This window comes from Chlorocebus sabaeus, chromosome 21 (assembly GCF_047675955.1).
Source record: "Chlorocebus sabaeus isolate Y175 chromosome 21, mChlSab1.0.hap1, whole genome shotgun sequence".
Taxonomy (NCBI): domain Eukaryota; kingdom Metazoa; phylum Chordata; class Mammalia; order Primates; family Cercopithecidae; genus Chlorocebus; species Chlorocebus sabaeus.
Genome location: NC_132924.1, coordinates 63381616 through 63408569, shown reverse-complemented (window position 1 = coordinate 63408569; position 26954 = coordinate 63381616). Strand labels below are relative to the sequence as shown.

The 26954-nt window shown below is 34.9% G+C and overlaps 2 long non-coding RNA genes across 6 annotated transcripts in view; one reads left to right on the top strand and one right to left on the bottom strand.

The window, feature by feature from the left end:
* The window catches only part of LOC140709672 (uncharacterized), a 48124-nt gene extending 40318 nt beyond the window's left edge, over positions 1-7806 (top strand). Inside the window, exons 3-5 of one of the 2 annotated variants that reach the window (XR_012090375.1) lie at positions 2486-2561; positions 4968-5581; positions 7520-7806. This is a non-coding gene — a long non-coding RNA (uncharacterized lncRNA). The remainder of the gene's footprint in view (positions 1-2485; positions 2562-4967; positions 5582-7519) is intronic. The other variant, XR_012090374.1, reaches the window with a different exon arrangement.
* Positions 1-26954, bottom strand: part of LOC119626239 (uncharacterized) — a 231578-nt gene that overhangs the window by 40238 nt on the left and 164386 nt on the right. The window lies entirely within an intron of this gene.

Here is a 26954-nt window from a genome sequence, read left to right as displayed (position 1 = left end):
CAAATACGACTAATACTATTTTATTAAAAAGTTGTATGATGAATTTGAAGACTCTTCTACAAAGGACAGATCCATGGTTTCAGATCATTTTTGGAAAAAAAAAAATCATTTAACCAGTATTTTCTGCTATACTGTCATTTGTAGTTCTTTAAGTTTCTTTGTGCATGTAGCATTGCAGCTGAGATATATTTGGCCATTGTAACAATATTCTTTTCTTCACTAAACCCAGGTAACTTAATAACTTTCTTGAAACTACATAGAAGAATTGAAAATATTATTAAAACATTTAGAACATCTAAAAAAAAGCATATTCAAAGATTTCAGTGGTCACTCAGCAGGAAAATTTCATTGATTTTGCCAGTACGATTCTATGAGTTTTTATAATACCAGGCAGGACAGGATATCAGGTAATGTTTCCAGTCATTTCACAATACTTTTAAAGCTGTACATTTAGTCTTGAAATTACTATAATCCTGACTTTTATTTTTCCTTAATAATTCATACCTTCATTTATTCAACAAACACATTCTCAACCTACTACACGTTAAGTTTTGGGAAATCAGTGATGAACAAGTTAGATGAATTTTCTGCTCTTATAAAATGAGCATTCTAGTTGTCAGAAACAAACATTAAACAAGTATAGAAATATACCTGATGAGTTTAGAATATGATAAATACCATAAGAAAAACAGGCACATGACATTACAGAATGTGAGTTACTGAACCCAGTAGTACCTAAAAAATGAGGGACCCAAAGATTCCTTTACGAAAGAAAAGTGCAAATATGAAGTAGTATGTCGTTACTCTTCATTTTCTAAGGATATTTCCTAAAAAAATAAGAATTTTCTAAGGAATTATGGCTATTTTATGACTGCAATCATCTGAAGGAGAATATAAAATATTTCAACATTTTAAACTCACAATAAAATAATTTACACTTTCCTTTATTTTTTCAAGGCTTCTTTAATCTGATGGACACTCCCACAATGATGCTTCAGTCATATTTTAACTTTAATAAATCCTAAGATCCTTCACTCCTATGCTGCTGTCAACGGGAGACTAAGAAGCACAGAGAAATAGGCCATACAAAGTCTACCTCTCTGAACACTCTGGTTTGTTGAGATGACAGATGGTTAAGTCTCTCTCTGACATCAAGAGATAGAGCCTAAGTTATCATGGAATTGTTTCTTTTGGAATGTCAAGTTTACATGCACCATATCACTCTTCTAAAATGGCCTCAAGATTCAGGGTCTCATCTCACTTTTGATTTAACTGCACTCTATATTCATCCATGTGTGAAAAATGGTGGTCACACTAGAAAGCTTGTGCTTACTGTTTCCTTGCGTATCTGAATACCTGCATCACATTCAAATCTAACTTACTGCCTTAATTTGATAGCTGAAAGAAACACTGAACAAGTCACACTCCTGCAAGGGCATGGAACATAGAATGGCAAGTATATTCACTAGGATTGTATTTTTCTACAAGTAACAGACAACCTGGCAAATGGTGGCCTAAATTACTAATCAGTTTATTTTATTCTTGTACATAAGTTGGCAAACCATGATTGGTCTCAAGGAACCATCAAAATTCAATTTCCTTCAAGCTTTCTGCCTAGCCTTCCTTCACATGTAGCTTCCATTCTCCAGTTTTCCCCCTGTGAACCTGGTGAAAAGGGGTATCAATGTTCAAACCCAAAATATAAATAATTATTCAGGAATATCTTAACCAATTTATTTCATGTATAGTTTGTAGTTTTATAAATGCACAGCTTTGGGAGGCTGAGGTGGGCGGATCACGAGGTCAGATCGAGACCATCCTGGCTAACATGGTGAAACCCTATCTTTACTGAAAAAAAAAAAAAAAACTAGCCAGGCATGGTGGCGGCGCCTGTAGTTCCAGCAACTCGGGAGGCTGAGGCAGGAGAATGGCGTGAACCCGGGACGCGGAGCTTGCAGTGAGCCGAGATGGCACCACTGCACTCCAGCCTGGGCAACAGAGCAAGACTCCATCTCAAAAAAAAAAACATAAAATAAAATAACAGCACAGAAGTAATATGTGATACAATTCCCTGAAAATGTATCTTTCAGTAAGTATAAAGTAAAATACCTGTGATAAGCAAGCATGACAGTGGTTGAATTGGCAGTGTATTCTTTATTCATAGTTCTTAATAATAGGCATTTTCTTTGATGTGTGTATGTGTATGTATATATGTCCTATCTTGTGCTTATGTAGTCTTAATTAATTATTCCAGGCATCACAGAAAGCAACTGATACTTTCGTTTGGAATTGAAAAATTGCTTTGCAGTTCATATAAAGCAGGTAGCTACCAGGAGTTTAAGTAACAAATATAAAAAGATTAACTATCTGGAGCAATTCTCAAAGCCTTTACTATGTGAATGCACATGCAGAATTTCCCAGATGACATTATAGTACTCAGCATTTTCCATGATCCATATTTCACCATGAACATTTTTTCTTGCAGATTATCTTACTGAGATATCTTGGAACATGGTTTGAATAATATTGCTCTAACTTCTTTCATGACATGAAGCTCTGATGTATTTTTTAATATTTTATACACTGCACTATTTAACAAAGGAAAAGATATCATATTATTTAATTGTTTTACGAATGTATGTCATTTTCCTCTACAACTGCTACAAATTGGCACTTAAGTTAGAAAGCTATTTTATAATATATTTGTATTAATCTAGAGGGTTTAACTACACCTAGATTATACAGTAGTTGCTCAATAAATGAAATCATAAACTAACTTCATTTCCAAACTGCACAAAAGAGTCAATCTAGTAATGACTGGTGGGGGTGGGGCAGGATAGGATCATTACTAGGGCTCTTACACGCACATCATACTATGTATCACTTTTCTATATTTATCACTCCATTAAGTCTGTTCAAAATCAACCTTCCTACCTAAAATGACCAAGAATTCAAATTGAATTCTTTAGATGCATATGTGATCCGATTGCTTGTTCTATTTGATTCACACAGACAACAATCTGTTTTCTTTCCAAATTGTATTTGTTGTCATTATTTTAATCTAGCATTTTGTTTCAAGTTATTGGAATACTCTGAATTATATAGGAGGTTTATACAATACCAAACAGTTTAAGAAACAAGTCGAAGTATCACTCTGCCCAGCCTGAACATCCTTTTAGCCATGTGTCTATTTCTTTTGGACCCCAATTTTAGACAGTGAAATCTGTGGTTTATTCTTTTAATCGTTGCCATAGACTCATTGAAATGCCTGCTATATACATGCATGTTGGACAATGAACTTCATAACTGACATATTCATCAGAGAATCAGGAGGAGAGAAAGTGATCGCTTAAAAAGAAAAGCCTAGTTTGTATAAGATGGATGTTGATCAGGTGCTCTCCAGCATCACATTTACATTTGTTCTGTTCAATTAGGGTTGGGGACTAGACAGAAAATGATTTGTAAAAGGAAATACCCACCTTCTTTGAAGCACTATTAAACATAAATTCTTTCCAAAAGTATTTTTAAAAATTACAGAGAAAATACAAAATTATGTGATTCATTTTTTATTATTATAAAATGATACACTTAGGCCACTAGTAAAATTGTTGAGTTTATTTCTCCTAATGGTTAATTCACCATATAAAATATATAATTTATTCACAGTGGCTTATTATGAGATTCTAATTGTCTATTTTTCCAGAAATGGTGAACAATCTTTCATTTAAAACAGGGAGCAGAATAGATTAAACATGAAGGGAAAATATACAAGCAGTGAGGCCCTCAACTTTTTCAGCACTGTTTTGGTCTGTCCTCTTTTTCTCTCCCTCTCCTTCCCTCTGTGGATTTCTGTTCCTTCTGTCCCACACTTTTCGTTCAGAACTGTTCATTTTTCTTTTTTTAAATGACAAGGGCCATTCCAGGCTTATTAAGTGGAAACTTGACCGATAGCATTGAATAGGTCACCTGTAATTCAGGCTACAAGTGATAAAAATTTAGGGGTTAAGATCAACATAGACTGGGAGGAAAATTGAAAAAATAGAGATAAAGATTTATAGACATGAGGCTATTCAAAGAAGACCTAGTGCTGCCAGTTGCTGAGAAATCAAATTGATGACCAGAAAATAAGATCAGATTAAGAAATATGAGGTTGGTAGGGCCTCCTGAGGCACAGTCAGGGGACACTGAAATGTATTTTTAGTGGATTATGAAGGGTCTGGGAATGGATAACTCTGAAATCCTTTTACAGTACATCACAATGTGTCACATATTCCTTGAGAAACTCAATTACCAAACATCCCAGACAACATGAGTGGCTCCACTTGAAGTGAGAAAAACTTTAAAAGTGACATGAAATGTTAAATTGGCTTTAGGGTTCAGAAAAGTATTTTATGTAGGTATACACCCTGATTTTCTTCAGCACAGAAAGCTTATATTTATAGAAAAGGACATGTTACCCATGGGAAAAAATTAAGTAGACTTTAAGGAAATATTTAAGGATTATTCTGAGCCCTTAACATAACTAGACATACATTTTTATTTATAATTATTTAAAGTCTCTCTATTTTATTGTTCCTCAACTTTAATTCACCCAGGAGAGGTGCTTAGGAGCTAATTGAAAGTAAACAATTACAAAAAGTGTATGTTTTGAAGAATTTTTTATGAAGTTGGGGAGCAGGGAGAGTTTTTCTTAAGGGACAGAACAAAATAGAATTACTGAAATAAATATTAGAAGAAAGAAATGAATTCACTGTTTGAGCAATAATGTACTGAAATGAATGCAACAAACACTCTTCTTCAAGCATAATTGCCTGGGAATAATAGTAGATAACATTTAAATTCAAATTTTATTTTGTGAAGGATAACATTTAAATTAAAATTTTTTGGTGAAAGCAACTATCTTAACAATCTGTGCTAACGACAGCTCTATGATAGAAGAAACTTTGTTTATTATGCTTACTATGCAGATGCAGAAACAGAGAAAGGAAGAGGATTAGCAACTTTCCCAGATCTGAGTTGAGCTGAGGTTTGAGTCAAGGCTTTTGGGGCTTTAACAACTACATTTTATTGTCTCCTAAGCAGATACTTCCTTTTCTTATTTAATAAGAATAGACCTTGGAGGTTTGGACCTGGACATGAACAGACACTTTTCCAAAGAAGATACACACATGACCAACAAGCATATGAAAAAAAAGCTCTATATCACTGATCATTAAAGAAATGCAAATAAAAAGCACAATGAGATGCCATCTCACACTAGTCAGATTGGCTATTATTAAAAAGTCAAAAAATAACAGATGCTGTTGAGGTTGCAGAGAAAAGGGAACACTTATACACTGTTGGTGGGAGTGTAAATTAGTTCAACCATTGTGTAAAGTAATATGTGAACTCCTCAAAGAGCTAAAAAGGAACTACCATTGGACCCAGCAATCCCATTACTGGGGATATACTCAGAGGAATATAAATCATTCTACTATAAACACACATGCACACAGATTTTCATCGTAGCACTATTTACAATAGCAAAAACATGGAATCAGCCTAAATTCTCATCAATGACAGATTGGATAAAGAAAATGTGGTACGTATACACCATGCAATACTGTGCAGCCATAACAAAGAATGAGATCATATATTTTGTGGGAACATGGATGGAGCTGGAGACCATTATCCTTAGCAAACTAACAAAGGAACACAAAACCAAATAGTACATGTTTTCACTTATAAGTGGGAACTAAATGATGAGAATTTATGAACACAAAGTAACAACAGACACTGGGACCTACTTGAAGGTGGAAGGTAGGAGGAGGGATAGGATTAGAAAAAATAACTGTTGGGTACTTGGCTTATGTGTTAGTCCCTTGTCATACTGCTATAAAGACATGCCTGAGACTGGGTAATTTATGGAGAAAAGAGGTTTAATTGACTCACACTTCTGCAGGCTGTACATGTACAGGAGGCATGGCTGGGTAGCCCTCAGGAATCTTACAATCATGGCAGAAGGGCTAGGGGAAGCAAGCAAGTCTTCATGTGACAGTAGAAGGAAGAAAGAGAGAGAGAGAGAGAGAGAGAGAGAGAGAGAGAGAGAGAGAAGTGTGTGGGGGGGGAAGTGCTACATACTTTCAAACAACCAGATCTCATGACAATTCATAAGAACAACAAGGGGAAACTGTTTCCATGATCCAATCACCTCCCACCAGGTCCCTCCCCCAACACTGAGGATTACAATTCAAGATGAAATTTAAGTGGGGACAAAGAGTCAAAGCATATCAGCTTAGTACCTGGGTGAGGAAATAATCTGTACAACAAAACCTCATGACAAAAATTGACCTATATAACAAACCTGCACATGTACCCAAAACCTAAAGTAAGAGTTAAAAAAAATTATACAGGAATATACTTAGAAGGCATAGTTTCTGAATTCTAAATCATTATTCATAAAAATTTTACCCAATATTTTTATTTGCATATTTCCTATAAAAAATAATAGATCAAAGACTACTAATTGTTTAAAAAAAAAAAAAAGCAAGCTGCTAATATTTATTGTGCCTTTACTCTTTGCCAGGCTTTATTAAAGGCTTTACCTGTGTTACACTGTTTAACTCTCCAAATAACTCTACAATATAGTTACAGTTATTGTTTCTGAGACAGGATGGAACTGAGGTTCTATAAGGTCAAGTCCTTGATCTAGGCCAGTAGTTCTATTTTTAACATGCTTATGAAACACCTTAAAAAGTTATTAAAAGATTCCCTGATTTCAACACCAGAAGATCTAATTCAGCCCAATAATTTGCTTATGCTTCTGGTCAGACGACCACACTTTGAAAACTACTGCTCTCCTAATGGTGTTAGCAATTGTCTGAGTTCTGAGACTTTAATCAACACATTTAGAGTTACAAAACATACGTTTTGTGATGTTCATTCAGTAGATATTGATTGATGCTGAATCCAAATCACATCAAACTAAATTATTCATATACCATGGCAGACAGGAATCCTAAAGGCATTTTTATAAAAGACATTTGCCTCTAATCCTTAAGGACAGACACTTAAGTAGCACATTTTGGTACATAGAAATTAGATCGCAATACTCTACTCACTTTTCTCAAAGCATATTAAATCAGCAAATAGTTTGTATCGAGCATCATCGTAAATGAATTAAAATTGTTTTGTTTTAAATAATAAACTGTAAAAGCGAGAGATTTAATAGATTCCCAAATTGATAAAGCTAATTAGTGCCAGATTCTACCACACCCTATTTTCAGTTTCCGTGAATGAGTAGTATGTTAACAACTCCCCTTGGTCCTCCAATATAATTTTTCCCCATATTTTATTTAGGTACGTGACTACTGATAATTAACAATGGAATTTAAATTCCCCAGGAGCTCTCGCATCTAGGCATGGGACCAAGGCTAACTTCCAGTCAATGGGATGTAAGTAGAAATGATGTGCATAATGTCAAGAATCAGTTTTTCAGAGAGATAATTTGTCTTTCTTTTCTCCTTCTTGTCTTTGATAGCATCTTCAACCTTTCTGGACTACAGCACCTGCCAACTGACCCCACACCATGGCTCCAACGCTGGCCTCATCACATATCTTCTCTCTTAGTCCCTTTGGCTCTCAGGGTGAAATAGCTTAACAAAATTGCTGACCTAGGTGCCTCAGCATTGTTTCTTTGTCATAGTCTCTGTATTATCTTATTTTGAGCCATTCTTTTCCTGCAAAGATCCTAACTGAATGAGATAATACCTACCTCATAAGCTATTTGTAAGGTTTAAATAAATCAATGCATATTTAATACCTGAAGCTGTGCCTAGTTTATAGTAATTACTAAAAAAAGTTGCTTATTTCTCCATTCAAAACATACACACAATAGTATATCCTTCCTGCATACTTCTTGTGGACTAAAAGGCAGTGTCTTTAAAGTGTTTTGCAGTCTCTGACAAAACTACACTATTACTCTTACTCAAGGTTTTAATTGATTGTATGTACACAAGGTTGGTTTGTATGAGCTTTGGAAAGATGAGAAATTCAAAGCGGAACAGTGAAGGAAGGAAAGTGTATGTTCCACTAATAAAATAAATATTCGTTCCTTTAATCAGATTGTGAGTGACAGTGAAGTCCAGTGGACCTATTTTGCCATCCGACAGATGACTGAGAAGTTGCTGGTGTGGCAAGCAAGCAGTGCAATTGCTAACTCTGACTGCAAAATGGCAGACTCATTTGCTTGGGGGGCCAGAATGAGGGATGGTTCACATGGGAAACACAAAGTCACCCTTGATGAAAGTTCAGAGAAGAAAGAGATCATCAGGCTTACTCTAATTACCAAAAGGTGATGACATTAGAGGAAGAATTAGAGTTGGAAATAGTACTTTTGGTAGACAGGACTGATTTCTAAGAAAGTCCATACTCACGCAATACAAAGACAGTTTGTGGGCCCCAAGGCAGAGTAGCTGCCTCAGGTGGGCAAGTGGCTAAAGTTCACCAAGCAATGTGGCCCAAAACTCACATAGACACTATGCCTACCTGCATCCCATGATGCCAGGAGAACCACATTTCCATGGCAAGGGACAGTGAACAGAGAGGAGCCAACATGGAAATGAAAAAGAGTTATAAACAAAAAAAACAAGAGAGGAGCCTTCAGGGTAACAGAATCAGTCACTCTTGAATATGTGACAGAGTAGAAGGTTATACCTCTTATAGCTGGATATTGAAATTCCATTTCTAGGCTCTGGACGGTACTTCTTTGAAGGTTAGAAATATCAATAGCTCAGTTGGATCTCAGATTGGAGCTATTATAGGTTGAATCGCACCCCTCCAAAATTCACACGTTGAAGTCCTAACTCCCAGTATCTCAAAATGTGACCTTATTCAGAGGCAAGGTATTTATAGAGATAAGCAAGTTAAAATGAGGCCATTGGGGTGGACTTTAAGCCAATAAAAAGGGAAAATCTGGAGACAGATTCACCCAAAGAGACAACGCATATGAAGAGAGAGGCAGAGATTGAAGTGATGCTTCTACTAGCCCAGGAACACAGAGATTGCCACGAAACCTCCAGAAGCTAGGTGAGAGGCAGGGAACAGATTCTTCCTCACGACGCTCCAAAGGACCTATCCTGCTGACACCTTGATTGTTTAATTCTAGCCTCCAGAACTGTGAGACAATAAATTTATGTTGTATGCCACCCAGTTTGTGGCACATTGTTTCAGCAACCCTAAGAAAACTAACACAGAAGCTGACAATAAAATCCCTGTATTATTAAGATTTTTTAAAAAATAAATGATGAAAACAAAACAAAATCCCTTTTATGAACTTAACTCTAAATGTGAAATGTGTAGGAACAGTAAATGAAACTCTCAGGAGTGTACATGTTCCGGACATATTTTGATTCAGGTGGTTAAATGATACTATCAGGAGTTTAACTCTAACTCTGGCTCTCGGTGCTACCTTGCTTCTGGGTTGGCTTTTTACCCTGACGAGCTCTCTTAAAATGAAAATAAGACGGGACTTAACAATTCCAGCTTTAAGAAAGCTGCAACCAGCAATTAGAGAAAGTTAAACAACCTCTTCTTTCTAAGGTTCATAACAACATAGGTTTTACCTCCCATATTACCAGTGTTACTTAATTATTGCCAGTTACTTCACACAGCTGGAAACAACTTGGAAAGCTGTTTAACCAGAGGGGTAAGTGGATAAGAATAGTTGAAGAATTGGTAATTCATTCAGTGCGATTTCTTTCTTTTCTCTGTTATGGTGGAGACAAATATGGATATTTTTATTTGAGCATGAAAATCAAGAAGGAAAAGAAATAAAGAAATTACAGGTAAGATATAAATCATGAATTTTTTTCTTAACCTTATTTAAGGTGTAGTGGTAGTTCCAAAAGTATGTCTTCCTGAAAAGAGGAAGATTTTATTGTTTAAAACATTTTGTAGAGAGGTTAGAAATCCTAGATTTAACCACTAAAACAACAGAAAAATAATTTAACATTTTGGGAACCCATCTATTCGTGTGTTAAAAAAAAAAGTAGTTGCATTGTCTGAGCAGGGACATGGATGGAGCTGGAGAACATTATTCTTAGCAAACTAACAAAGGAACAGAAAACCAAATACTGCATGTTCTCTCTTATAAATAGGAGCTAAATGATGAGAACTCATGGACACACGGAGGGAAACAGCACACACTGGGGGCCTGTCTGAGCATGGAGGGTGCAGAAGGGAGGGGATCAGGAAAAATAATTGATGGGTTCTAGGCTTAATACCTGGGTAATGAAACAATCTGTACAACAAACCACCATGACAGCAGTTTATCTATGTAACAAACCTACACTTGTACCCCTGAACTTAAAATGAAATGATAGTAAAACAAAATTTAAAAATAGATATGCTATGATTTCTGTGATATATGTAGTTGGAGACATCAGAGATTTTATGCAGCCATGGTTTTTTTTGTTTGTTTGTTTCTTTGTTTGTTTGTTTTTGTAGCATTTATGTAAGCTTTTATTTTCAAATACTTTTTTATTAAAAATTTAAATTTAAGAAAGTATTAATTTTTAAAAATATCTTGATCAGTACTTGTTGCTGAGTGTTTTTAAAGTAGAATTTATGGAGAATAAAATTAGAATTGTCAACATAACTATGGTACAGAAACAACTATTTTTTTTGTTTGTTTTTTTGTTTTGTTTTGTTTTGTTTTGAGATGGAGTCTTGCTCATCGCCCAGGCTGGAGTGCGGTGGCGCGATCTGGGCTCACTGCAAGCTCCGCCTCCCGGGTTCCTGCCATTCTCCTGTCTCAGCCTCCGGAGTAGCTGGGACTATAGGCGCCTGCCACCGTGCCCAGCTAATTTTTTTGTATTTTTAGCAGAGAAGGGGTTTCACAGTGTTAGCCAAGATGGTCTCCATCTCCTGACCTTGTGATCCGCCTGCCTCGGCCTCCCAAAGTACTGGGCGCCCGGACAGAAATAACTATTGTTAATGTTATAATGTATTCTCTCTGAGCTATTTTTCTATAATATACCTATGCAACTTAGGAATAGGACATGATATTGGCTTATTATTTAACCCTTGTATTAATGTCTCTTTGATTTTGTGTCCTTTGTTTTAACTTGCAACAGATACATTTGTGAGGAAGTAGGGAATTAATAATAGAGAAAGAAATTAACTTGGTAAAGGTATTTTTCAACTTCTTTATCAGATTCAATTAAATGTACAAGTCACTTTCCTTTAGAGAGTTGCTTATCTAATGTATTCCAATAAGAAATTCATTAATGTGAATTAAATCATTTATTTCTAATGGTATTAGGGATAAAAATGTAACAGAACTTATCAGTCACACAAAGATAATAGGAAACAGGTAAGGAGAGTAGACTGACAAAGGAAATGTATAACCTTCAAACAAAATTGACCACCAGAGAGGCACAACTATATGCATGAGCTCTGCATGCAGACAAGCAAATGGAACTGATAGGCATTTTAAAGACATCTGATAAAATAAATGGCTGACAACGCTGCACAATAACTTCCCCTTGTGACCACTGCTTCCTTTCTTGAATGTATAATAATGGAGGCTTTTGAATGTGACACATTTACCCATTTGTGAAAATAATGTAACGCTAACATACATTATTTTAGCTGAAAATAATATCACAGTCCTGTTCCTGTATTTGACGGCAGAGGCTAAATAATAATACTTTCAAAGGGTGCCTACATACACATACACACACCCATACCCCACCTTAGTCATGCTGAAACATAAGAAACAATTGAAAAATAATGTAACTTAATTGGGAAAATTATATAGTGCAATTATAGAGTCTTATCGAAAATCATTTATATGCAAATATATTTATAGATGTGGACAATCTATAATAGGAAAACCTTATTCTGATTACTCTTAAATATATAAGTTTATTTATCTATTCTATTCAGTCTTCTACTGAATTCTGCATTACATTTCTATAGTAGATATACAAGGAAAAATGTTCACTTGCCCCTCACTACTACTATAATGAAATTAAGTTCTGATGACAGAGTAGTATATTGAATAAAAAAGAATCTATCTGAAACTTTCATCAACTCATAATCAAAAAGCCATACGAATGTATGTTGAAACACAGATAGTGTTTGTTCCTTCCAGTGAATAAAAATAGAAAATGTGGAGAAAAGAGCAGTGTCTAGGATAATACTTAGAGGAACTGGGTTAACATTTTCAATGAAAGCAATACAAGTATTATTGGGTCTTTAGAGACTAGAAACTATAACAAGAGAAATTGGCCATCAGGCTTAAGTAAAGAAGGTTGCTACCTGTATGCAGGAACTAGGATATTTCAAGCTTTTAAAGCAAGGAAAAGCATTTCACTGTTCACTGAACAGCTTAACCTGGATCACTTTCTGAATCCAATATGTGCTCTAAATTGCCCCCGGAATAATTTAGAAAGATACTTCATAGAAAAAGAGAGCACTCAAGTTATCTTAGGGCCTGGAATTATTCCAGTACTCAACAAAGAATCAGAACTCTACTCACTCAATTTACCAAATCCATTGCAAACAGACTGGGGACTACAGATGTAAAAGTAAGCCGGTAACAATGGAAGTTAACCATTTTCACTTAAATTGTTATACAAAAATCAAACTTTTAATAGTACAGAATATAGATAATTAACACCATTTCAAAACACTTTGTTTTCCCTCCAAAGTCCCATAGCTCCCAGTCTATCTTAGTGGCATCAGAAGACCTCACATCTAAAGATCAAAATTTCAAAAGAAATATTACACCCCAATATACTGATGAAATATTGAAACTTATTTTTATATAGTGCTTAGCATTATAAAAAGCATTTGCAACCAAATTATGTCATCCTCATAACTATGTTTTGAGTTGGTGGAACACGCATTATCACCATTTTAAAGACAAAGGGATTAAGACCATGAAGTTAAATAAAATTATCAAGACTAATTTTTTAATTTTATTTATTTTTATTCAAACACCAACATGAACCAGATAAATTTTTAAAAATGATAATACTGTTACAACCAAGACTCAGTACTCTTTTTAGTATTTATATTATGTATTTTATATAAAATTACACAAAATTGCCATGAAATAATCAAATCCAGATATACTGTTTTGACTTTTGCTACAACTACACTTGTCTCCATAAAACAGAAAAGGCAATTAAGAAAAATGGTGTGCTCTTTCCTCAGACTGGGTTCTGGGAGTGAAAGAAAAAAAACATAAACTATAAGCACCTCATCCATGCTTCTGATCCTGTCTTCCCTTTCTGGTATGGTAGTACTGGAAGAAGGGAAATCAGGAACTGGCTTGTTTCTGCAGCATTGGAGAGGACTGTGGTTTGTTGAGGAATTAGGCACCTTAGCGCACTCTAAGAAAAGGAAGTAGGAAGCTTGGCTCTGGAGGCACAGCTTGCCCCATTAAATTGGTTCAAGGAGACCTATCCCTATCCCTTACAACTTCTCACTCAAGAACAAGCTACTCAGTCAAAACAGTGGCCAGAATCTGACTAACTACGGTCCAGGAGGAATGACTATTAATTTTATTTCCCAACACATTCATGCTGAGATAAAAATCCTCAAGAAAAGCTCTTACCTTGAGAGTAAGGATGAAGAGTTAATGTGACATTTGGGACATTTTATTTTTAGCTTTATGTCTAAAACACCCAAATAAGTAAGACTTGTTTCAATTTTAAATCATTTGTGCAAAGAAGGCTTAACTTGGTTTTTTGAAAGCCAGAAGAGATAGGAAAGGATTGAGATAAACTGTTGTTAATTTCTCAAGTCAACTCAGAAACCAATAATCAATTTCCTTTGAAGGCTGTGAACATACCAACAATATGTCAAATTATATTCTCCTTCATTCAAATACCATGACTGTTTTTTTCCCCTGTGTGACAGAAGTATCTTTTTTCTGTGAAAGAAGAAGCATTTATCTTCTTAATCACGTCGCCAAAATTTTTCGGGTTGAATAGATTTTATTTCAATCTCGTTAAAGGCTTTCTTTTTTTTCAGAACCACTGACTGCCTACAGACACAGAAACCAGATTATCTGGGCTTGAATTCAGTGCCACAACTTGGGAAAGTCATCTGAATTATGCGTGTGTCTTGATTTCCCCATTGTACAATGGTAATAATAGTAATCCTACTCTTGGGACTGATGAGAGGGATTCAGTTTACATGAGTATACTTAGAACAGTGACTTCTAATGTACTTAGATCAGTGACTTCCACAAACGATGCTGTAATTAGTGTTATATATTATTTTTATTTGTTGTTGTTATTTGTGTCTCTCTCATTCTAGGCCCATTCCAGAGCCATCATTCTTGAATACTTTTCTTGGCATTCCTAGAACAACTGTACTATTGCATGTGTTCCTCTTAGTTCCTCCCATCATGTTTGCTGGAGTACAGCCACAAATAAATTTCTTAGAAAGAATAACTCAGATAATATTTCTGTGTTCTTGTCTGAAAATGACTTTTGTGTGCTGTGAACCTTTAATGCTGAGTGGTTGGAAATGCTGGTATCCAATTATTTTCTATTAAAACTTAGAAGATGTTGCTTCTTTGTCCTCACTCATACTACATTAGTGATCAAAGTCTAGCCACTTGAATAGTTGTACATTTATTAGTGACAGGTCATATTTCTCTGAAAACTTTTTTACAATGTCTTGGAATTTTTTTAAACTTTTTCCATTGAAAGTTTAGAAGACTATCAATATATGGACCTTTCCTCATTTTTTTTTTCTATAGGCCCTTGGAGGACTATACAACCTAATGATTTTTTATTTTCTTCAACAATGAGAAATTAATTCAAATATTTCTTATGAAATATTTTTATCCATTTTTCTAATATTTTTATTAATATATTTTCTTCTTTTTAAAATTTATTTATAAAGAAAAGAGGTTTAATTGGCTCATAGTTCCACATGGCTGGGGAGGCCTCACTATCATGGCAGAAGGCAAAGAAGGAGCAAAGTCATGTCTTACATGGTGTACAGAAGGAGAAGTGCAGGGGAGCTTCCCTCTATAAATCCATCAGATCTTGTGAGACTTATTCACTATCACGAGAAGAGCATGGGAAAAACCAATCCCCATGATTCAATTACCTTCCACCAGGTCTCTCCCACACACATGGGAATTATTGGAGCTACGACTCAACACGAGATTTGGGCAGGGACACAGCCGAACCATATCATTCCACCCCAACCCCTCTCAAATCTCACATCCTCACATTTCAAAATATGGCTTCCTAACAGTCCCCCAAAGTCATAACTCATTTCAGCATTAATGCAAAAACCCACAGGCCAAAGTCTCATCTAAGACAAGGCAATTCCCTTCCACCTATGAGCCTGTAAAATCAAAAACAACCTCCTGGATTAATTTTCTATAAAAAAAAATCTTTTTTTTTTTCAGTTTTTGAATTTTGCATTCAGCCAGACTTATATTTGGGTGTATGTGTTATGTGTGTGTGTATTTCTTTTATTTCAAAGGGCTTTTTCCTGGTCTCTAAATGTTGTCTGTTTATAGCATTTGATTCTTACTTTATAAATTTGTCTTTATATATCAAATATAATTTTTAAATTATCTTCTAATTCCTGAATTACCTTTGTAATTTTTGGGCTTTTGAATTAGCTATTCTGTTAGTCTTTCTCCTTATTGCTGTTAATTTTTTTCATTTGCTGAATTATCCTTAACCATTTATTTCTATTTTAAGAATTAGAAATTGGGTTAATCTAAATATTATATATAAATTTCCTCCACTGTTGTACATGTAAGTTCTTTTCCCTAATCAGTTGCCTCTTAAAATGGAAAGTTTGGCTAGATGCTTTGTGAAAAGGGATGACACTTGTCAACTAGTAGGCTTTGCTTCAGGTCTATGTGGTCTATTAGTTGTCAACTCACAGAGGTCAGAAAATGAAGGGCATTAATTAAGGGTGGCAGCAACCACATCTCCAGTCCTAATTATCTTTTAAATATGAGTCAAAACTTCAGTTATCATTTCAAACAATTTTTAAAAGATAAATAAGTGGCTACAGTTATAATATTTAGACTTCCCGTGGCTATAACTTTATATTCAGATAGTAGTTTGTAAAATACCTTAGCAATCAGTAATCCCTTCAAAATCTGTTCTCTACTACTCTATAGGTCTGTGTGCAATAATTATACTTCCAATCACAAAACGAAAAAAACTTCAGAAAAGTGTCAGTGTTCAGGTGGCATTTTCTCTATTTCGTATATGGTTTCATATTGAATTTTGCATACTTGCATGAAGATTATTACAGAAGCCTCTGAGAATAACCACAAAGTGGCTAATATCATGACCATAATTGCTTAACCACAATGGATGAATACAGCACAGTGATGTTTAGGAGAGAAGCCTGTTCTATAGCCAATGACAAAACTGAGACCTAGGAGCAGGCAGACTGTGTAACGATTGAATGGTTAACGGCACATGCACTTGAAGGAGGACCAAAGGACCTGCTGTGAAGCGATTCCAAGGGTATGCAATTATCTGACTATGTACGATTGAGAAGGATGCCGTATAATGGGAATCACTAGAGAAGAGGTGAAGCAAGGTGAAGGCGGTAGTGAATCATGCAGAATGGAGTAGACTGAGTTACCCACAAGGTGCCTCCATTGGTGACTGAATGAGCGTCGACTGGGGAAGTGCGGCATGGGTAACTTCCTTAGTCAAACCTGTGATAAATTAGAAGAAACATTTTTCTAAAAAGCAGCATCAGTATTTTCAATACTGACATAAAGCTCTTCATGAGAGACCGTGTTAACCGTGGAACATGGTTGGGAGTGTTGTGGTGGTGCTAGGGAGGTGGATGGGGTGGATGGGAGAGGCAATAGTCTTTTTCATGACTTTAAATATAAATATGTCCAGTAACTGCATGATACTAGTTGCTTTATGAAGGTAAATTAAATAAATTTTTAAGTAAAACAAATGTGAGGATCTATTATTGATAAAAAAGAGCTTTCTCAAAACCATATTGTATAAGAGAGGATATGAAGTTCATTGTACATGAAATTTCCCAGTCATAAGTGTGTAAAAAGCTAGGTTTTTAGTTTTAGCTCTCAATTTGTGGAAAAGAGAGAGCTTAGTCAATTCATAGCATAGAGAAAATACATGCTGAAGTCAAAGCAGAATTGTAAATAAATAAAAAGGACAGCTTAAAAGAATCTTATTTATAAGTGAAATCACAAGACAGGCTTTCATCATTAATCAAGACAACCGTCATCACAGTCCAAATAACCTGGTAATGGTCTGCGCACATGATCACCAGAGATAAAGCACGAAATCCCGACAGCCCTTTCTGAATGGCAATCACAGGACCCAGATGCCAGCCTTTGAAAGACCTTTTGTTAGCAGCAGGATCTGACTCACTGGCAGGCTTTTCAGTTTCCCTGGCAGCTTTGAAAGTTGCTTCTAAGTCAGTTATGTGATTAGGCTCTTCAGGGAGCTTGGGTTTGCTTATCTTTGTCTATGTTGTATCTTTGAAGAATGCAGCTTCTCACAAAGGCAGGTAACTGTGCAGATCCTGTAAGTTTGGATTGCTATTTTTCCAGGAGTGAACTATCTCTTTTGTTAAACTAAAACATAATCAGTGTTCCAGAATATGCTTACCTAAGCAAAAATTCTGGATGGCTAGAGAACACAGGTTTCTTACATTTTGATTCTGGGTACCTGGTCTTTCTTCCTTCCTGGATTCTACTCCCATTTTAGAATTTCCAAAGATTCTTCTTTATCTTGTCATACCAATCACTTTCTCTAGAATCCATCTAAAACTATGTTTTATGGAAAAAATAAGAAAGAAACGGAAGTTCAAAAGAGAGGAAGATAAAGGAATATTAAGAATGGTCATAGGAAATGTCTTTCTAATTACATCTTCATAGGTGTTTTGCAAATGCATTAATCCTGAAGACAGATGTGGTTTTTAAAAATGTTTAAATCACATAGAATTGAGGAAACTAACAAATAACCCTTCTCATTAAGCCTGACACCCATCAAAATAAGGCCCCTACAGCCTGTATTTCTTTGTACTCATACCTGTACACACAGAGAATAAAGGCAATAATGTTTAGAAAGGCAGTGTTGTATGCATCAGACTGAAATTTGATCTCTTTTCTATTTTGTTAGAATAAGTGACAAATTATGCTCTGGTAACTTGGGAGAAAGATGTCAAAGTAACTTGCAAAAGAAGATCCAAGAGTCTTACAAAGTAATAAGATCCTAACAGTGCCTGACTGTGAATATTTGACACCACATGTGTGTTATGTTTTGTCTTTACAGTGTCCCCTGGTCGGTTTTATATAATCCATGGTTTTCTTCCTTGCTAATATATAATTTTGGAGTAGATTTAATTGAATTAATTTTATCATTTACTCAGGGCCCTGAGAGAACCAAATTTATATATGTATTATTATAATTGCCTTCAGTTAAAGTATGTTGTATCTTATTTAAAGAACTTAAAAGCAATGGAAAATAATATATTATTTTGCATATATGTTGCCTAATTTATTTTTTATTGCTACAAATTCAAAATAATATACCAAGGATACATATGATAAAATAGCAGCTTAAATTAAAATTTAACATACATAACAATTAAATTGTCATTGCTTTTATTAGTGAAAATGTTCTCCCTTATCTCCTAAGAGCCATCGACATTTGAACAACAGTGCATTTTGATTTATTTATTAAAGTATGGTTGTCACGAACTTAAAAATGAAATAATAATACCAGGCCACATCTCTTCACCCTCAATACTGTGGCATTGCGAGATAGATATATATACATTTTTTTTTCTCCTTTATCATCTGGCAAAGAGGGTCTGCCTAGTTAGAGCAGAGGTTGTTCTCACTGGCTCCAAGGGTGGAAGCAGATGTGTTCAGCCTTAGGACCCTTCATCCTTAGCCAAGGGTACTGAGAAAATTACAAATGAGACAGACTTGATCTTCAACTAGGGAGTCAGTGCTCATCAATCTTAACCATCAGACCATCCCCTGCTAGATTTTTCAGCCAGATCAGCTTGGGAGAAGTTTAAGCAGAATTTTTATCCCATTTTTTTTCTTTTATATTATTTTTGCTGGTATTGTAAGAAAAGGTAGGGAGAAATTTAAATAGTAAGTCTTTATTCAGAAAATGTACTTTATGATTCCCAAAAGCCCTCAGCACAACTGAATGGGAATATTAACAGAGGACTATGTAATGTGTGAGCTATATTGTCACTTCAACGTGGTTTCTTTAGAAAGCCTTAATTTAACATTTGGCTGAAGAAGAGAGAAATTGTCCCCTCGGAAGGGCACAGGGTACAGATACTAATGCAGCATTTCAGCCTAGTACATTCTGGATTGACTTTCAGAGATCTAGGCATTTAAAGATAATATGGCTAAGAGCAGAAATTTTATGTTTTTAAGTGTGGGAAAACATTTTTCTTTTGTGTTTAAAAGCAGAATTTCATCTCATTTGATGGCAATTGCAACAACAAACATATTAATAAAATTATGCTCATTTTCTTTTATTTTCATCCTGTCCAATATGATCTTACTACTTTCCATTATACAACTTGTTTATTTTTAAGTACAGTTACTACTCCAAGTTGCTCAGTTGCATCCAAACTTTAAAAATTAAGCAAAACCCCATATTATTTTGGTATTAATATCAAATATTTATGTGTTTTACTTTATTATAATCTTTCCAGGTACGACGTTATTTGAACCTCGTATAGATGATATAGGGTACCTAAAGGAAAAGATGATTATCCTAGTCTTACACACATGGGAATAAATGTTCAGAAAGATTTAGTCACTTCCCTAAGCTAGTAACTGAAATTGCCAGGATCTAATGGTTTCCACACCTAAAGCTAGAGATCTCTGAGCGGCGTGTTCCAATATTTTTATCTCCTCAGGTTTTAGGCTGCCAGGCAGAGTTTATGTGCCATTAATCATCTAGCCAGTTGTCTTTATCTGTGAGAAACCTCATTCTTTAGACCTGTGGGCCATACACAGATTGTCATTTTTATATGTATCCCTTAATAGAAATATAGTTGGATAGTATTGCTATAGGCTACCAGTGTCTCCTAGAGACATTTACCTAAATAAGTGTTCTCTATTCTAAATACATCCTTATATTGAGTTATTAAGTCTTATTATGTGGGCTTACCTACAGTGCAATTCTCTCTTTAGATCATATACCAATTCTTGACCACATACCTCTTACTATATTTCAAGAAGAAACAGGTAAAGGGAATATCTCTGTATATACTTCAGGAAGATAGAGAAATGGATGAATAGATATATCATCAATCAATACGTAGATAGATAGATGATAGATAGATAGATGTAGATACAGACTATGCTTGATGCTCTAAATCCACATAAGTGTCCAATTAATTACTATTTTCTTCTCAAGTTGAAGTTCAGCATACCTTTGGATGCTATGGCAATAATTAAGGTTCTTATACACTCAATGAAAGTAACAAAAAGGTAACTTTTGAATGTTGTTTTACCATTCACAATTTACTGGGTACTTTTATGTGTGTTTTTTAAGTTTTCACAAGAATTTTGTGAATCATCCGTTATTCCATGACTATCCCTAAGTTTCAAATGAGAAAGTGTTTGTTTGTTAGATATAGTTCCTTTTACAATTACTTTAAGTTCATTTTCAGCCTAGACCTTCCTAAATGTTCTGAGGAATGATCCTGACTAGCCATCTCATTTCTGTCAAACGAATCCTTCCACTAATATTTATTATTTGGTCTCCTTGTAATAACTCACAAAATTCTTAGAATATATTGTTTTCTCTTTCTTGACTAACATATCCTGAGACTAACTGAGGTATTCAGCTATCCCTAGCTAGGGTCATTAGTTCCACATACATCCTCAAACTTTCAGAATCCTCATCTCCACCTAAAGTAAAGGATTTAAAAATAGACCACAGTTTTCAATATAAAATTGGCTTAATAACACAGAACTATTATAAGACATAATTCCTACAAAGGAGAAGAGATGGTCATTTCATCACACAAAGCCTTTATAATTGGTATCTCTCCATTCACAGTGCATTTGCTAATAATCCCCTTAAGGGTGACAAGCTCACAGCAGTGAACAAGGAGCACACAGTATCAAATGGGAATCGTGAGGACAGAAAATCACATGACTAGAATAGATTCAGAATCCTGGACTGCTTTACTTACCACCCAACATTCTGCCTTTCAGGGAAAATAGTGCCATAATGTGCTCCACAGGCCCAAAGTCACACTGAATCCCCATTCTCACGTAAATATTTCATATTAAAGAAACCCCTTCAGAGCCTCAGAGCTCACACAAGCTTCTTTCAAAATGACAGATGACCCTCTGCCCTACGGAGACTGATTTCACTGACTGCCTCAGTGTAAGTTTTGGAAAGAGCATCCTGTGATGAATTTCAGTACCAACAGTTATTCTGCTGTTCACTAGCCTAATAGCCAGGCAGCAATGAAGAGCCTTGACACCAAATTCCTAGCCTTAGGTTGAGCAGTCAGGACAGCAATCTCCTTGAACGCCTGGTAGACACTTCCCTGCCTTAGTCCTTGATATGTGGCGGATTATTAACTTCGGAATTGTCAGAATGACAAACAAGGAGAAAGCACACTCTGAAGAGTGCTTGATATTAGGAATGCCTTGTTTTTAATGTTAGTCAGGGACTTTAAAAAGCTTATACTCTAACTGACCATTATATTACAGTTAACAATGCTGACCTGAAAACACCAATAGTCTCAAGTCAGTTCCTTACCAAAATATCTGTATTCTTGGACAGACACCGAAAGCCTTTCATCTTTATAAACTTTCAGCTCTTCTACATCCAACATCAGACACGTTTACACATCTTATTCTACCAGATCCAACATAACAGAAAAGTGGTGGAAAGAGATAAGGCAATGAGTTGGTATTTACAAAGCATTTTCCTGTTTTATCCATCCATTCATTCATTTATTCAGTTAATCATCAGTATTCAATGGGCATCTAATTATATGCTAGTCAGTGGTATGGCTATGGAATGGTAAGATAAAATTACATTCTATGAGCAGACCCAAGTCTAGTGGGGTTATAGGGAGTGTGTGTGTGTGTGTGTGTGTGCGCGCGCGCATGCGTGCACAAAATAGTATTAATAGGTAACCATGAGTCAGATATAATGTAGGACTTCATAACCATAAAATATATATATATATATATATACATATATATATACTCATATACTTTTCTAACTTTGATTGGAAGCTAATGAAAATATCTGAGCAGGAAAAGAGCATGATCAGATTTGCTTTGCAGACATACCTCTTTGGCTACACTGTGTAGAATGTGAGAAAATACAAAAGTAGAGCAACCAGTTGGGAGCTCAAGATGACAGTGTTGGAGCAAACTGAAGGTATTTAGGACTAGGGTGAGATTGTCAAGGGGGTTAAAAATTTACCAGTTTTGAACAAATGTTGAAGTTAGATCTAAGAGAAGTGAATGTGGAGCTTGAGAAGACAATCCAGAAAAGCTCTTAAATTTCTCTAAACAGCTGGATGGCTAGTGCTACGTGATGAATTTAGAAGAACTTAAAGGATGGCAGCAACTAAGAGTTCTATGTTAGGTCTAGAATTATGAATATCTTGTAGACATGCAGTGGAATTATTACATTGGCAGTTGGATATACAGATCAGAGAGAGGTTCAGGATGAAGTTGCAAATTGAAGATTCATCCATCTACCATATAGGTGATATTTAAATCTATGAGATTAAGTAAAATCACTTATGGGGTGAAAGTAGACAGAGAAGTGAAGTCTAAGGGTTGAACGTTGGAGCACTTAGAAATGCTAAGTGAAGAGGTTGATTCATGAAAGGAGACTAAGTCATGAGTAAAATAAGAGGAAAATCAGGATAGTGTGTTTTTTTGTTCATATTCATTTTGGCTGCATGAATCATTTTGAGGAGTGTGTGATAGTGTTACCTCCAATAACCAGTTACCATAGTTCATCTAGTCTAAGATGGCCTTTGTTTTCCGCATTTACATAACTGATATCAGTATGCATCTTGTAATACTGGCATCTTCAGATTGTGTCACAATTTAATTGGCAGAGTTTTTTAATGCTGGTACATAAAATAATAGTGCATTTTGTAATTTGTATCCAAATTTTATTGGATCTAATTCTTTTAGATCCAATGAAATTTAATAAGATGACTATACAACACAGCACAAACACAGGTTAGAGATATTTCTCTCTTTCTCTGTTTCTCACTGTCTCTTGTTGTCTCTCTCTCTCCATTACCATTACCATATTTAAGTATTTGAATACTTAAGGATTCTTGAGAATTTCTTAAGAGAAAATTTATTTTCCTAATCGAAAATAATAAGTAGGCAACAAATTAATGAGTTCCTACATAGGATATTTGAGATGAAGGATAAATTCCCGTGGTATATTATCAGTGTGTTTACCATCACATATAATACTTTATAAAGGGAGGATAAATATACAGATGTTCCTTGAATTACAGTGGGGTTACATTCCAATAAACCCATTTTAAGTTGAAATATTATAAATAAAAATGTATTTAATACACCTAACCCACCAAACATGATAGCTTAGCCTCACCTAATATAAATGTGCCCAGAACACTACGTAGCCTACAGTTGGGCAAAATCATCTCATGACACAGTACACTGTGGAGTGTCAGTTGTTTACGCTCATGACTGTAGCTGACTGGAAGCTAAGGCTCACAACTGTGGCCTAGCATCTTAAGAATATCGTACCACACATCCCTAGCCTGGGGAAAGATCAAAATTCAAAATTTGAAATACAGTTTCTACTGAATAAATACGCCTTTTGCACCATCATAAAATAGAACAATTCAAAGTCAAACCATTATAAACTGGGGACTATCTGTGTTATGCTCCGATTATAAATCCATCAAATGAAAATCTACTCTGTTATTTATCAAGCAAATACATTTAAACTATTCTTATAAATTTCACAACTAAAACATATCTTGATAAAATATTAATGATTACTTTCAATTTACTAGAAATAAAACTATGGCACATGCGAGAACATTGATAACTTATTCATAGTAATTTTGCAACAAAATTGTATCTCCAAATATTTAATAATTGCTCTTATCATGAAAATTGGCCTTGGAAATGAATGTAAACGCTACAGCTATCCAAAATCGTTATGTAACTTGAAGTAGTAAACAATTCATTATTTTACCAAAAAGTGGTAAGCCGTGTATAGTCATTGTACATTTGTCATATACAGGAGTTGTTTTTTCATTGGGACAAACTGAAATTCCTGCCTAAATTAAATATTGAAAAATTATCAGCAAAATATTTCATGAAGTATATGGATGTGGAGAATACCAATATTTGCAACTCATTCCTGCTACCAATAATTTTTAAATGGAGATAAATAAATAGGATACTGCTGGATTGAGGACTGTTTTATTTTCATTAGGTTATTAAGTTGTTACTCTGTTTCAAAGTTGAGGATGAACAATTACCCTCGTTTACCGTTTTGTAAACAAGTATTCGTGTCAGTGACACTAAGTTGTTCAGCTGCAGGAATGAGTCAAAGATCAATTAAGTGTAAGACCCATAATGGATCAAGGCAGATTTTTTTTTCCCCAATCTATTTGAATTTAGAAAGAGACAGCCTGGTTTAATCTGTCTTCTGAAACGCAAGGTCAGCAGACTGGAGGATATCAGCTGCCACTCTTTTTGACATCTCCAATCAATCAACCTTGATTAGCCATGGAATTGGACTTCAGAGTTAAGAAAATGATGTTTCTTGCCTCCTCTACTAATGCTTGAGTTGAAAGCAAAATGCATCTTGATTTTAAATTTTAAACAAATTGTGAAGTCCAATTTTTATGTATTATTCAAGCCTTGCTGTAAGACCCATAAATTCACAAAGTTAAAATGTATTTCAATAAAGAGCTAGACAGCTTTATTCTTATTTAAAAATACAATTACATTTCTTTTTTATTATACTTTAAATTACAATGTAAATACAACTTAAAAATATTTATCTCACAGAATTATTTTCATCCAAACATCATATTTATAGCCACAGAGAAAGTGATCTCTAATTAGATGAAATAAAAAAAACATCTGCAGGGTATGTTTCCCCAATGACCATGTAAACAATTTGCATTTCAGGGATTAGAGTATATATTTTTATTAGAAGAACGACAAGTCCAAATGAAACCCAGACAATCTGACTACAAAGCCAAAGCTAAGCAGAGCAATGGAAACAAAACCTTCTGGAATATTTGGCATCATGCTCATAGAATGCCCAAAATTGGAAATGGGTCACTTTGTTTTGTTGAAGTTGGGGTGTGTGTGTGCGTGTGTGTGTGTGTGTGTTTGTCTAACAGGGACACTATGTTTTCTTTCTTTTCTTTGGTGATGTTTTCCTGGTATGCCCGGATTTGTTCTATGTAAAGGTTATGTAATTTATCTCTGAGTATGACTGCATCATCTCCTTCTTCTCTCTGCCCTCTCATCCCATTTAAGACTTTTCTTCTATGACCTTGGCCTTGTTCTTTGTTTTGCCTAGGCCATGTTAACATAATCCACTAACATATTTTATTTGAGTGAATCCATTTTGTTTTGCTTAAAATATTGGGTTATATGCTTCAACTCTCCATTTAACACTTGTGAACAATTTGTTTTTACCATATTCTCCAGCAATAAAATGTGTGGTCTTTTGGAGTCAGTATTTGTATTGAGAAATTTAATATGCTTCACATTACTTTAAAAAGTCACACTTTCTTTCCATTTGAAATTTGGCAGAAATTTGGCGAGGTGAGTTCTATTACCTGTCCACAAGTTTCCCATTTTCTACTTAATACTATTAGAGGAGTTCCTACTTCAAGTTTTGGGAACTTTGATTGCTTCAAGTTTTGGGAACCTTGCTTGCCATTTCCTGTGACCTCTCTATAGGTGATTTATGAAACATAACCATAGTTTGCATGTTTACAAAATGTTTGTGCAGGCGTTTCTTCATGGTTTCTACATGACAAATGAAGATTCAAATTTTCTTGTGAATTAGTTTCTAGATGTATTGCCTATGAAGACCTGGGGAAATTCTATACAATCTTACAGTTCCTGTTCCCTAGGATGTCTATTGAAAAGTTTACTCCTCATCTCCAATGTTGCAGATGCAATAAATAAATAAAGTGGCAAAATGATGACAAAGACACAAGTAACCTAGTATGAGTCTTGCTGTGGCTGGGAAAAGAAAAGATAAATCTTTCACATCCATATTTTTATAGGGTCATTTTCATTAAAAAATTACTTCTGGCTATAATGCTAAGATGAATTGATTAGTCAGGCTAGTGTATTATAAGTACAAAAAAAGACGAATGGAAAACAACATAGCATTGAGTATCAACATGGGTCAAAACACAGTAATCTCACTCTGGAGAAAAAAGTAATCCAAAGATCCAAATGAGGATGACAAGTCATAGTGAGAAGCATAGGGAAGTAGAGTCAAATCTACTAAGCAAAAGCCAGCAAAGGTAGTTACAGAGGTTGAATAAGTTCAAGAGAAAGGAAAAAGTGTTATAAGTTAAGATGAAGGTGTCTGGGAATGCTAACTTCAATGATTTGATGGGTATTTCTAACTCCACCTGACTGTAGCTTATAAGTTACCTTTTGGGGATTGAATAACCTATGGCCTGATAAACTACATGTATGACTATCTCACAGAGAAGATAGAGGATAATAACTGCTCTCCCTCCCATCATTGCTTGAAAGTATGTTATCAAATGTCCCTTTTTCAGATTACAATCACTAATGTTAATTATTAAATCATTAAACATATGAAACTTTCTTTCATTGGCAGAATAAACCATAGGCTTGGATATATAAGTGATCTTCAAAATATTTGTGGAAAATGTGTATTATGAAAAAA